The sequence below is a fragment of the Danio rerio genome, chromosome 23, assembly GCF_052040795.2.
Source record: "Danio rerio strain M-AB ecotype USA chromosome 23, GRCz13ab, whole genome shotgun sequence".
Lineage (NCBI taxonomy): Eukaryota > Metazoa > Chordata > Actinopteri > Cypriniformes > Danionidae > Danio > Danio rerio.
Genome location: NC_141043.1, coordinates 26,232,018 through 26,240,946, shown reverse-complemented (window position 1 = coordinate 26,240,946; position 8,929 = coordinate 26,232,018). Strand labels below are relative to the sequence as shown.

Here is an 8,929-nt window from a genome sequence, read left to right as displayed (position 1 = left end):
GAAACAGCAGACCGTGAGCAGGAGTGTATGAGGGGGAGAGCGAGTGTGTGTGGGTGGAGATTTAAAGGAGAGGACGGGACGGGACTGAGCCACGAAGTTCACACCTTCAGCGTGAGATCCACTCACTAAATGAAGCCCTGATGACAAAGGGCAACGTGTGCTTTTTCACACCTTTTAGAAGCAAATGGCACTGATTTGAATGTTTTGTGCACTTTGATGAAGCATTAAGGGTTGAATGAATGAAGCCTGATGGTGTCATTTAAGAGGTCACAGCAACATGTCTGGACATGGTCTGACTCTCAATACTTATTACAGGATGATTGTTTTATTTAGACACCTGATTTACTGTTAGTAATTCACTTAAGATGGCTGGAAATTTGTTGTTTGTGCAATTTGAAAAGTTCAGGAACACTAAAAATTATGCAAATAAAAGTACAAAAAATAATGTGTATTGTTAGTATATTCACAATAGTATTATTTATTTTTATTTAGCCACTAAAATAACGAATGATGCTAGAAACTAAAGTCTGTGTGGTGAATAATTTCTGTAAGAAATAAAATAAACTAAAATAGTTCATAGTGTTTTAAATTTTATAAGTGAGAATTTTTTAGTTAATAATTATATTATAGATATTAACTCGTTTTATGTTGGGTAAAAAAATCATACATTTGTTTTATAAATAGAACTTAAAAATTAATATAATTATAATTATGAATTTACATAAATAAAAAAATATGGATGAGAACTATTATTTACTTTTCCAGCTGTGTAAATATATGACAGTTAATAAATCTCAAAATTATTTACTTTTTTTTTTTTTTAAGAGCAGAAAAAAGTTAATAGTTTTTAAGGTTAAATGAATAATACTAATTGAACTACTTGCAAAATCGACATTCATAAACATATTCCATCAAATACGATATAAACTTTAAATGGAGCATGTAATAAACATACATAAAGTTGAAGTTGGAATTATTAGAAAACAAAATCAAAGGGGGGGCTAATATTTCTGATTTCAACTGTGTGTGTGTGTGTGTGTGTGTGTGTGTGTGTGTGTGTGTGTGTGTGTGTGTATATATATTTTATTTTTTTTAAGAACCATTTTAAGGTCAACATTATTAGCCCCTTTAAGCTATATTTTTTTTCGATTTTTACCTGCCTAGTTAACCTAATTAACCTAGTTAAACCTTTAAATGTCACTTCAAGCTGCCTTATAAAATATTTAGTAGAATATTGTTTACTGTCATCATAGCAAAGATATCTTTAGAGATGTGTTGAGAAAAATTTCTTCAGTAAATACAAATTGGTTAAAAAACTGACTTTAACTATATATATATATATACATATATATATATATATATATATATATATATATATATATATATATATATATATATATATATATATATATATATATATATTATTTTTTTTTATTTATTTTTTTTTTTTTGCAGTAAACACTTTACTTTTGACTGTGTGGTCCCTGTGTGTTTGCAAATGTATGAGATATCATCTAATCAAATTAAAAGGCCAGCACTCCCTCTATGCCATTAAACAGGCCCAAATGAATGTAATCTCATCCTGGTGGTTTTGTTTTTAAATCCCTGATATCTTCCAGCTTCCAGACATGCAGATCGCCTCAAGAATATTACATTATAACAAATGCAATTACAACTTTTAGCCTCTCTCTTTGTATGTGCCTTAATGGTGATTAACTATTATATGAGGGCGTCTGCATGCATTCTCTAAAAGGTTCCTCAGGCCTGGTAATGTATTTATTTAAGGCAAGGTGAATAAGCAAAAAAAAAAGAAAAAAAGAAAAAGTTATCAACATGCTTCCCCTGTTTATTGATTGCTTTAAGAATTTTTTGGTACTAAATAAATATAAATATATTTCTCGCTCAAAATAAAGTTTGGATGAAGTCAGGTTAAAAATTAGATTTCATTAGGTTTATAGATTTTAGGGAATCTCTTCTTGATTCAGAAAGTACTGCAAACAGACAGAAAAAAATAAATAAAATTTCACTTCTTTTTAGAAGAAAATCTATATAATTAAGTAAATATTGTACTGAATAAATAGATATTATGAATGTGATTAAAACTAGACATAGGGCGATAACCTGTTTTAAGGTTTAATGTGGTTTGGAAAAGTCAGGGTTTTAAAAACAGCAAAATTTTCTGTAATACTGTTTATATTGTATGTTTAAGTTTTTTTATAGAGATGCTTTTATCAGAATTTTTGGAGCCGATACAGAGTACTGATTCCTTTTCATGTTGATCGGTACCGAGTACCGAAGCACATTTTCCCTTTAAGTGTGATACTTAAGTGGAGATCTTACCTTACCTATGATAATAAATTAAGAATGTTGCACATAATCCCTTAAACATGTCTCTTATATTCATTTAGTGTGGACATGTCATGATCAGAAGCAGCTTTACAAAAATAATAGATAAAGCAGATAAAAAATTGATAAGAACAATCATGAATAATGCAATTTGGAAACTTTGCAATTGATGGAAGAATAATTTAAGAAGAACAAGTTTGGAGTGCATATTTGATGCATAAGAAGTTTAAATGCATCTTCCTCTGCTTGCAAACTCTTAAAGGGCACCTCGGTTACCCCTTTTTTCAGATTTATTATGAATCTTTTTTTTTTCTTGAATGTGTCTGTAAAGTTTCAGCTTAAAACAACCATCGAATTTTTTATTGTTTCTTATATAAGATTCTATTCTATACTTTTTTGCACTGGGTGGCGGTTTTGCTGTACTGCGCCTTTAAGGATACTCCTTCCCGCCTACCGTTTTTCTGTACCTTTATGTGTGCCTTAATCTCCTCCCTCGGCTGCGTCAAACAACAAATAGACATAAAGGAAGCAGATCTTATGTAGCGTTTGTGAGAACAAAGTTCACGCGCATGCACACAGACACACACACATACCCAGCACGGACACGATACGCACATACATACATACATACAGACAGCGCACGTTTAGCTTTGCACTGTGTTTGCACGCATATGTGACAGGATACAGGTTAATCTCCACTGCTGTATTGATATCGGTTATGTTAATGTAAAAAAAATAAACCTGATTTTAACATCAAAATGGGATTGAATCGTATGAAGTAAAGCTGAAGTGAATCGCTGTAATTAATTACACACATGCACTGTTTTAAAACATTTTAAACTTGTGAAACTCACTTTTCTTGATCACATTTGATGACAATTAATGATCATAGAAAACTGAACAGACCTTTTATTCCCGGGTGCTTTGCGCTTGTCTTCTCTTGTTGATATGTTTATACACGTGACTACCGGGACATGATACGCAGCTGTCAGTCAATTCGGTGGGCGGGGGGACCGCACTCCAGCGTCAAATTGTGCTCGGTCTGAAAACCGTTCCAATTGGTCCACCGTTTTATGTTGTTAAATTGAATAAAAAAAGGATTCGGTGTGTTTATATCATCCCATTATCACCGCCTATACACTATTCCTACACATACTTCTGTCCAAACAGCTTGATTTTTTTTTTTTTACCATAGGTGCCCTTTAAACAAACACTTGTGATCAGTTCATGACATCGGCCAGATTAGCGAGTACCGATCGAGTCATAAAAGGTGCTTATTGGCCGATACTGTTCTCTGGCCGATTGATCGGAGCATCCCTAGCCTTTAATGTGTTCTTTATGGCTATTTTATTTAGTTCAACATCAACTCAGGCCACGTCAGCAAGGCCACGATTCAGCAAACATCTGAAAAACAAATCGCTTTTAAAAAAACATCCAAGCATGCTATAGAGCTGAACAGTGCAGTGGCTTTACTCTATGTCCAAAGAAAAGAAACATATTTAAAGATGTACAAAAAACAGTGTTTTTGAAACTAATGGAGACAGCAGAAGTCAATTATTTATTTATTTATTTTAGCCTGACATTAAATGTTTATTAAAATGAAATATATTGTGTTCAAGGAGAAGAAAAGACATTTAATAACAGAACATATTTTAACACAATGCCGTCATACCGTCAAACAGAATTTTTTATCCTAGGTAATCATACTATCAGAATCATACATCAGGTCTTGCCTAATTGTAACATTAACAAATGTCTCTACAATGTAAAAATATCTGTTAATTCACATATATTGTGATTCCTGAGTGCTCTTTTATTCACATGTGTGAACTGCATTATGATAACTTGATCCCCACTTTGTTAACTTTTGATGTTAAAAATTCAACTCTATCGTTTAACAAAAATATTATTCAATTTTTCAAAATTAAGGTCCCAAAATGCAATTGAATAGCAAAAATATAAATAACAAAATGCAGAAAACTGATAATTTACAGGTGTTTCTTTTCACACAAATCATAAGAAAAGAAACCCTAGAAGTCAAATTTGGTTAAAAAAGTTGGCCTAAATTTTCACAATTGACAGGTATTCATTGTTTTTGCCGATATTTTCTCATCTGAAACTCTTACCATTTATGGCTTCATTCCCACGGCATATTTTGAAACAAACCATCTCAGAAATAAAATGTTCAGAGGTTATTGTTGTACTGTGGGCGGCTGCTGATTCAAACCAGCTGAACCAGGAAACGTAAGCAAGGCCATGCTGGAGGCACTAAACTGTCACATTCCAGCTCACACATTCCTCAATTCACTAAAATAAACAAGAATATACCTCGATTGAGCAGTTAAATCACTTATTGCCAACTCCCTTGCTTCAGACTAATAATAGCTGAAGTTCGGAGTAATATAAAACAAGTCTGAAGAAGTGCTGCCAAAATATGTGGATGCTATTTCTCTGTTTTATTAACTTGGAAAGGTATTTTCCCCCCTTAATTATATGGTAAAGGCAGATTGGTGATTATAGAAATATATTCCTGAAAGAACCCTTTTATTTGATCAGCATATAAAGCTGTCATGGAAAAACAGACTGAGTACTGATGAAGTACAGGATGAGTCACAAGCTGCTCACTGCGTATCAGACTCCAAGCCTTCCAAAGGATATTACGAGGGAAACATTTGACATAGTCTGGGAAAATCTCACTTCTCATCATATTGGTTTCTGTCTGATCCTGGTGGGAAGTTTCGATAGGATCCTTGTTTGAATAAAGGTCAGATAATCTCTCAGATACACGTGCAGCTGTTAGGGAGGCTCAAACTATATTGAGTGATCAAAGCAATTTTAAAATGGAAAATGAGTGGAAAAAACAAGTGAAATAAAAGGATGTTAGTAGTAGCTACATGTCTGATTGCAACCTGTGTGTTTTGGTTTAAGTATGAATACTTTTGGTACACTTTCTCACATTAGATAAGTAGACAAAACAGGTGGTCTTTTATTATGAAGCCAGATCAGTCTCAAAAGTAAAATTTAAAAAATGTAATTCATACATACACAACACAGTTCACATTTACAAAATCAAGTTTAAAATCAAGTTAGTTCAAAACATACTGCAATTATACACAAATCCAATTTGTAAATTCAAAACACAATTCATAAACACACAAATCCAACTCGTAAATTCAAAACACAATTCAAAAATACACAAATCCAATTTGTAAATTCAAAACACAATTCAAAAATACACAAATCCAATTTGTAAATTAAAAATACAATTCAAAAATATACCATATCCAATTTGTAAATTCAAAACATGATTCATAAATACACAAATTAAATTTGTAAATTTAAAATATAATTCATAAATTCACAACACAATTCGTAAATACACAAGTCCAGTTCATAAATTCAAAACACGATTTATAAATACATGAATCCAGTTCGTGAATTCACAACACAATTCATAAATAAATACACAAAACCAGTTCGTAAATTAAAAACACAATTCATAAATACAGAAATCCAATTTGTAAATTCAAAATATAATTCGTTAATTTACAACACAATTCGTAAATACACAAGTAAAGTTCATAAATTCAAAACACGATTTATAAATACATGAATCCAGTTCGTGAATTCACAACACAATTCATAAATAAATACACAAAACCAGTTTGTAAATTAAAAACACGATTCATAAATACACAAATCCAATTTGTAAATTCAAAGCACAATTCAAACACACACAAATCCATTTCAGAAATTCTAAACATGATTCATAAATTCACAAATCCAGTTCAGAAATTCAAAATATTCATAATGTTTTCAAAATGATCCGTGTTTACACATTCATGAAAATGTAAAACACAATGTAATAATGTATGCCAAGCCAGTATTTGGCACCTTGTCATCTTGTTAGCAAACACTAAACCTGTAGGGAGTTACAACATCTAGTTGGCGACTTGGCGCTGATGTAGAATTTGTTGTACATGCAAGATGCGGAAATAATTAGCAAACTCTTGAGCTCTACCACATACTCCGCCATTGTGTCTTAACATGTAAACGAGGCGTTTAATCAACAAAGACTTGGATCAACTTTAATTAAAAGCCTTAACAAACATAATTAACCTTTTGAAAGCTCAACATTGCATCAATGTACAGTATCATGGTAATTACAAATTATTATTATAATAAATTTAATAGATGGCATTTTTTTTTTTCGATTGAATATTTAACTAACTGTAAAAACAGAAGGTTTATATTAGCCAGTGAGGATGTTTTGAAAGCTGTCACAAAGGAGAACGAAAGGACACAGAAGGAAATGGAAACCCAAGCCAAGCACAACAGTGTATTTGACTGCCCACATAGTTTTATGGGAGCAGCTCTACCTCCGATCATGAGCAAAACAATGACTTGCTTCCTCCTCTGTAAAAAAAATTCATCTTGGATTCTTTGAGACCAAATGCTTAGCCTGTGAATGAGCTAGATCCATTAACAAATGGAGGAAAAATATGCAGTTCTCAGTCACCATTGGCTTCTGATTCATATCCCTAATAGTCATCATGACCCTATTTTGACCAGGGTTTCAGACGTCTTATCCATGACAGTATTGATTACATAACTCTGAAATAAAAGTGTTTTTTGAATGCACTTCCAGTCAAAAGTTTGAGATCATTAAGATTTTTTTATGTCTTTATTTGTTTTTTGAAGCATTTTTGCATTTGTTTGAACAAAAACACAATAAAACAGGAACATATATATTTTTAATTATTTTTCAAATAATATAGTTTCTCCTAATATATTTTTAAAAATTATTTATTTATTTATTATTAATGGTTTCCACAAAAACTTTAAGCACTTCATCTTTTTACAAAATTCATCATAATGTAAAATGTTTTTTGAGGAACAAATAACCATATGAAGATAATTTTTGAAAGATTACATGACACAAGTAATGATGCTTAATCAACTTTCAATCGCAGGAATAAATTATATCACACTATATACATTCCAAATTTGTTCCAAATTTCGAAAGCTACATTTTAGGCCTTAAAAAGTCTTGAATCTACTAAAATGTTGTGTTTTTGGTTTAATGTTTTTTAACAGGTCTTAATCTTTATTTGTTTGTGTATAGCTATCCAATCTGACCATTAAAACCCATACAATCACCAAAAATCCATCTAAATAATTTTTTTTACAACTTTTTAATTAAAAAATAGCATTTATTACTTTTCTTACAGTAACATTTGCTTAAAAGTTGTCCATTTATTTACTGCTGTGGAAACTGACTTGACCTATTTTTTTTTTTGTTGTTGTTGTTGTTAATAAATTATTAATATTGTAGACTGAAGTAATTGATAGGTATGATTTGTTCTATTCTTGGTAAGGGTTATAGGGTTTGTGAATGTGTATGTCTGAAAATTAATAAAAGAAAAATATTCAAACAAAATTATTATTATTATTGTATTATCAAATTTATTACATTTAAAAAAAAATTGACAGGGCAAGTGAAATTTTTTCTAACTGAGATATTTAAAAACAAATCCTTAGTGTTTAGCCCTGTACAAGTCTAAAATTTTATTCATAATGGTATTAAAAATGTCTTAAAGTCTTTAATTTAACTTGGTAAAACCTGCAGAAACATTGATATTAAAATAAAAAACTAAAAGTAATATTTCACAATACCACTCTATCACTTTTAATATTTGATATTATAAAAGGCAGTTTTAAAAAACATTAAAAACTCCCACTGATCCCAAACTTTTTGGAAAAGTTCAAAAAGATCATTATGATGGTAAAAAAAATCACACTTTAGTTCACTTTGTTCTTTCAAAGACATGAATCCTTCAATCTGAATCTAGCACTGATATATTAGAGCAGTTCATTGAGCTAGACTATCGGCTCGGCTCTGTCTGGGATGTCCCACTCCAATGTTTTTTCAGACTCGCCGGGTGCGTTAAGGGTGCTAACTTCACACCTCTGCCTGTTTTTAATGGGCCACGTGTGCAAGAGAGACCCGCGGGTGTCAGAGCTCTCACAGTACAAAAAAACAGGGTGTAAGAGGTGGAATAAACAAGACTTTGAAGGGCCACATCAAACAGGTGAAAGACCATTTTAGCCATTTTTAGTTAAATAGCCATTTTTAGTTTAGTAATTTCGTTCAGTAGAAATGGCTTAACAGAGATAAGAATTTTTAAAGTCAAAAGGGATGAAATGGGGATTTTTTTTTACTGACGCAGAATTCATTGGAGAAAATTGACCAGAGCAAACATTGAAGTCGAGTAATTATTGTTCGCTGGCATGCAAGCACAGGAAAATGAAACCGAACTACATCAAACAGGCGAAAGACCATTTTAGCCATTTTCAGTTTCATTTTCTATTGAATTTCATTCAGTAAGAATTACTTGACAGAGATAAGAATGTTGACAGTCGAAAGTGATGAAATGGGGGGTTGCTGACGCAGAATTCATTAGAGAAAATTGACAAGAGCAACCGTTAAAGTTGAATTTTCCTTGTTCGCAGGAATGCATGCACAGGCAAATGAAACCAAACAGGTTCATAGTAGTTATTCAGAATTTGGCTCATTCTGACG

The 8,929-nt window shown here is 31.6% G+C and overlaps 1 long non-coding RNA gene across 8 annotated transcripts in view; it reads left to right on the top strand.

Moving 5' to 3' along the window:
* Positions 1–8,929, top strand: part of LOC137489184 (uncharacterized) — a 298,052-nt gene that overhangs the window by 257,751 nt on the left and 31,372 nt on the right. The gene's annotated exons all lie outside the window — the stretch shown is intronic.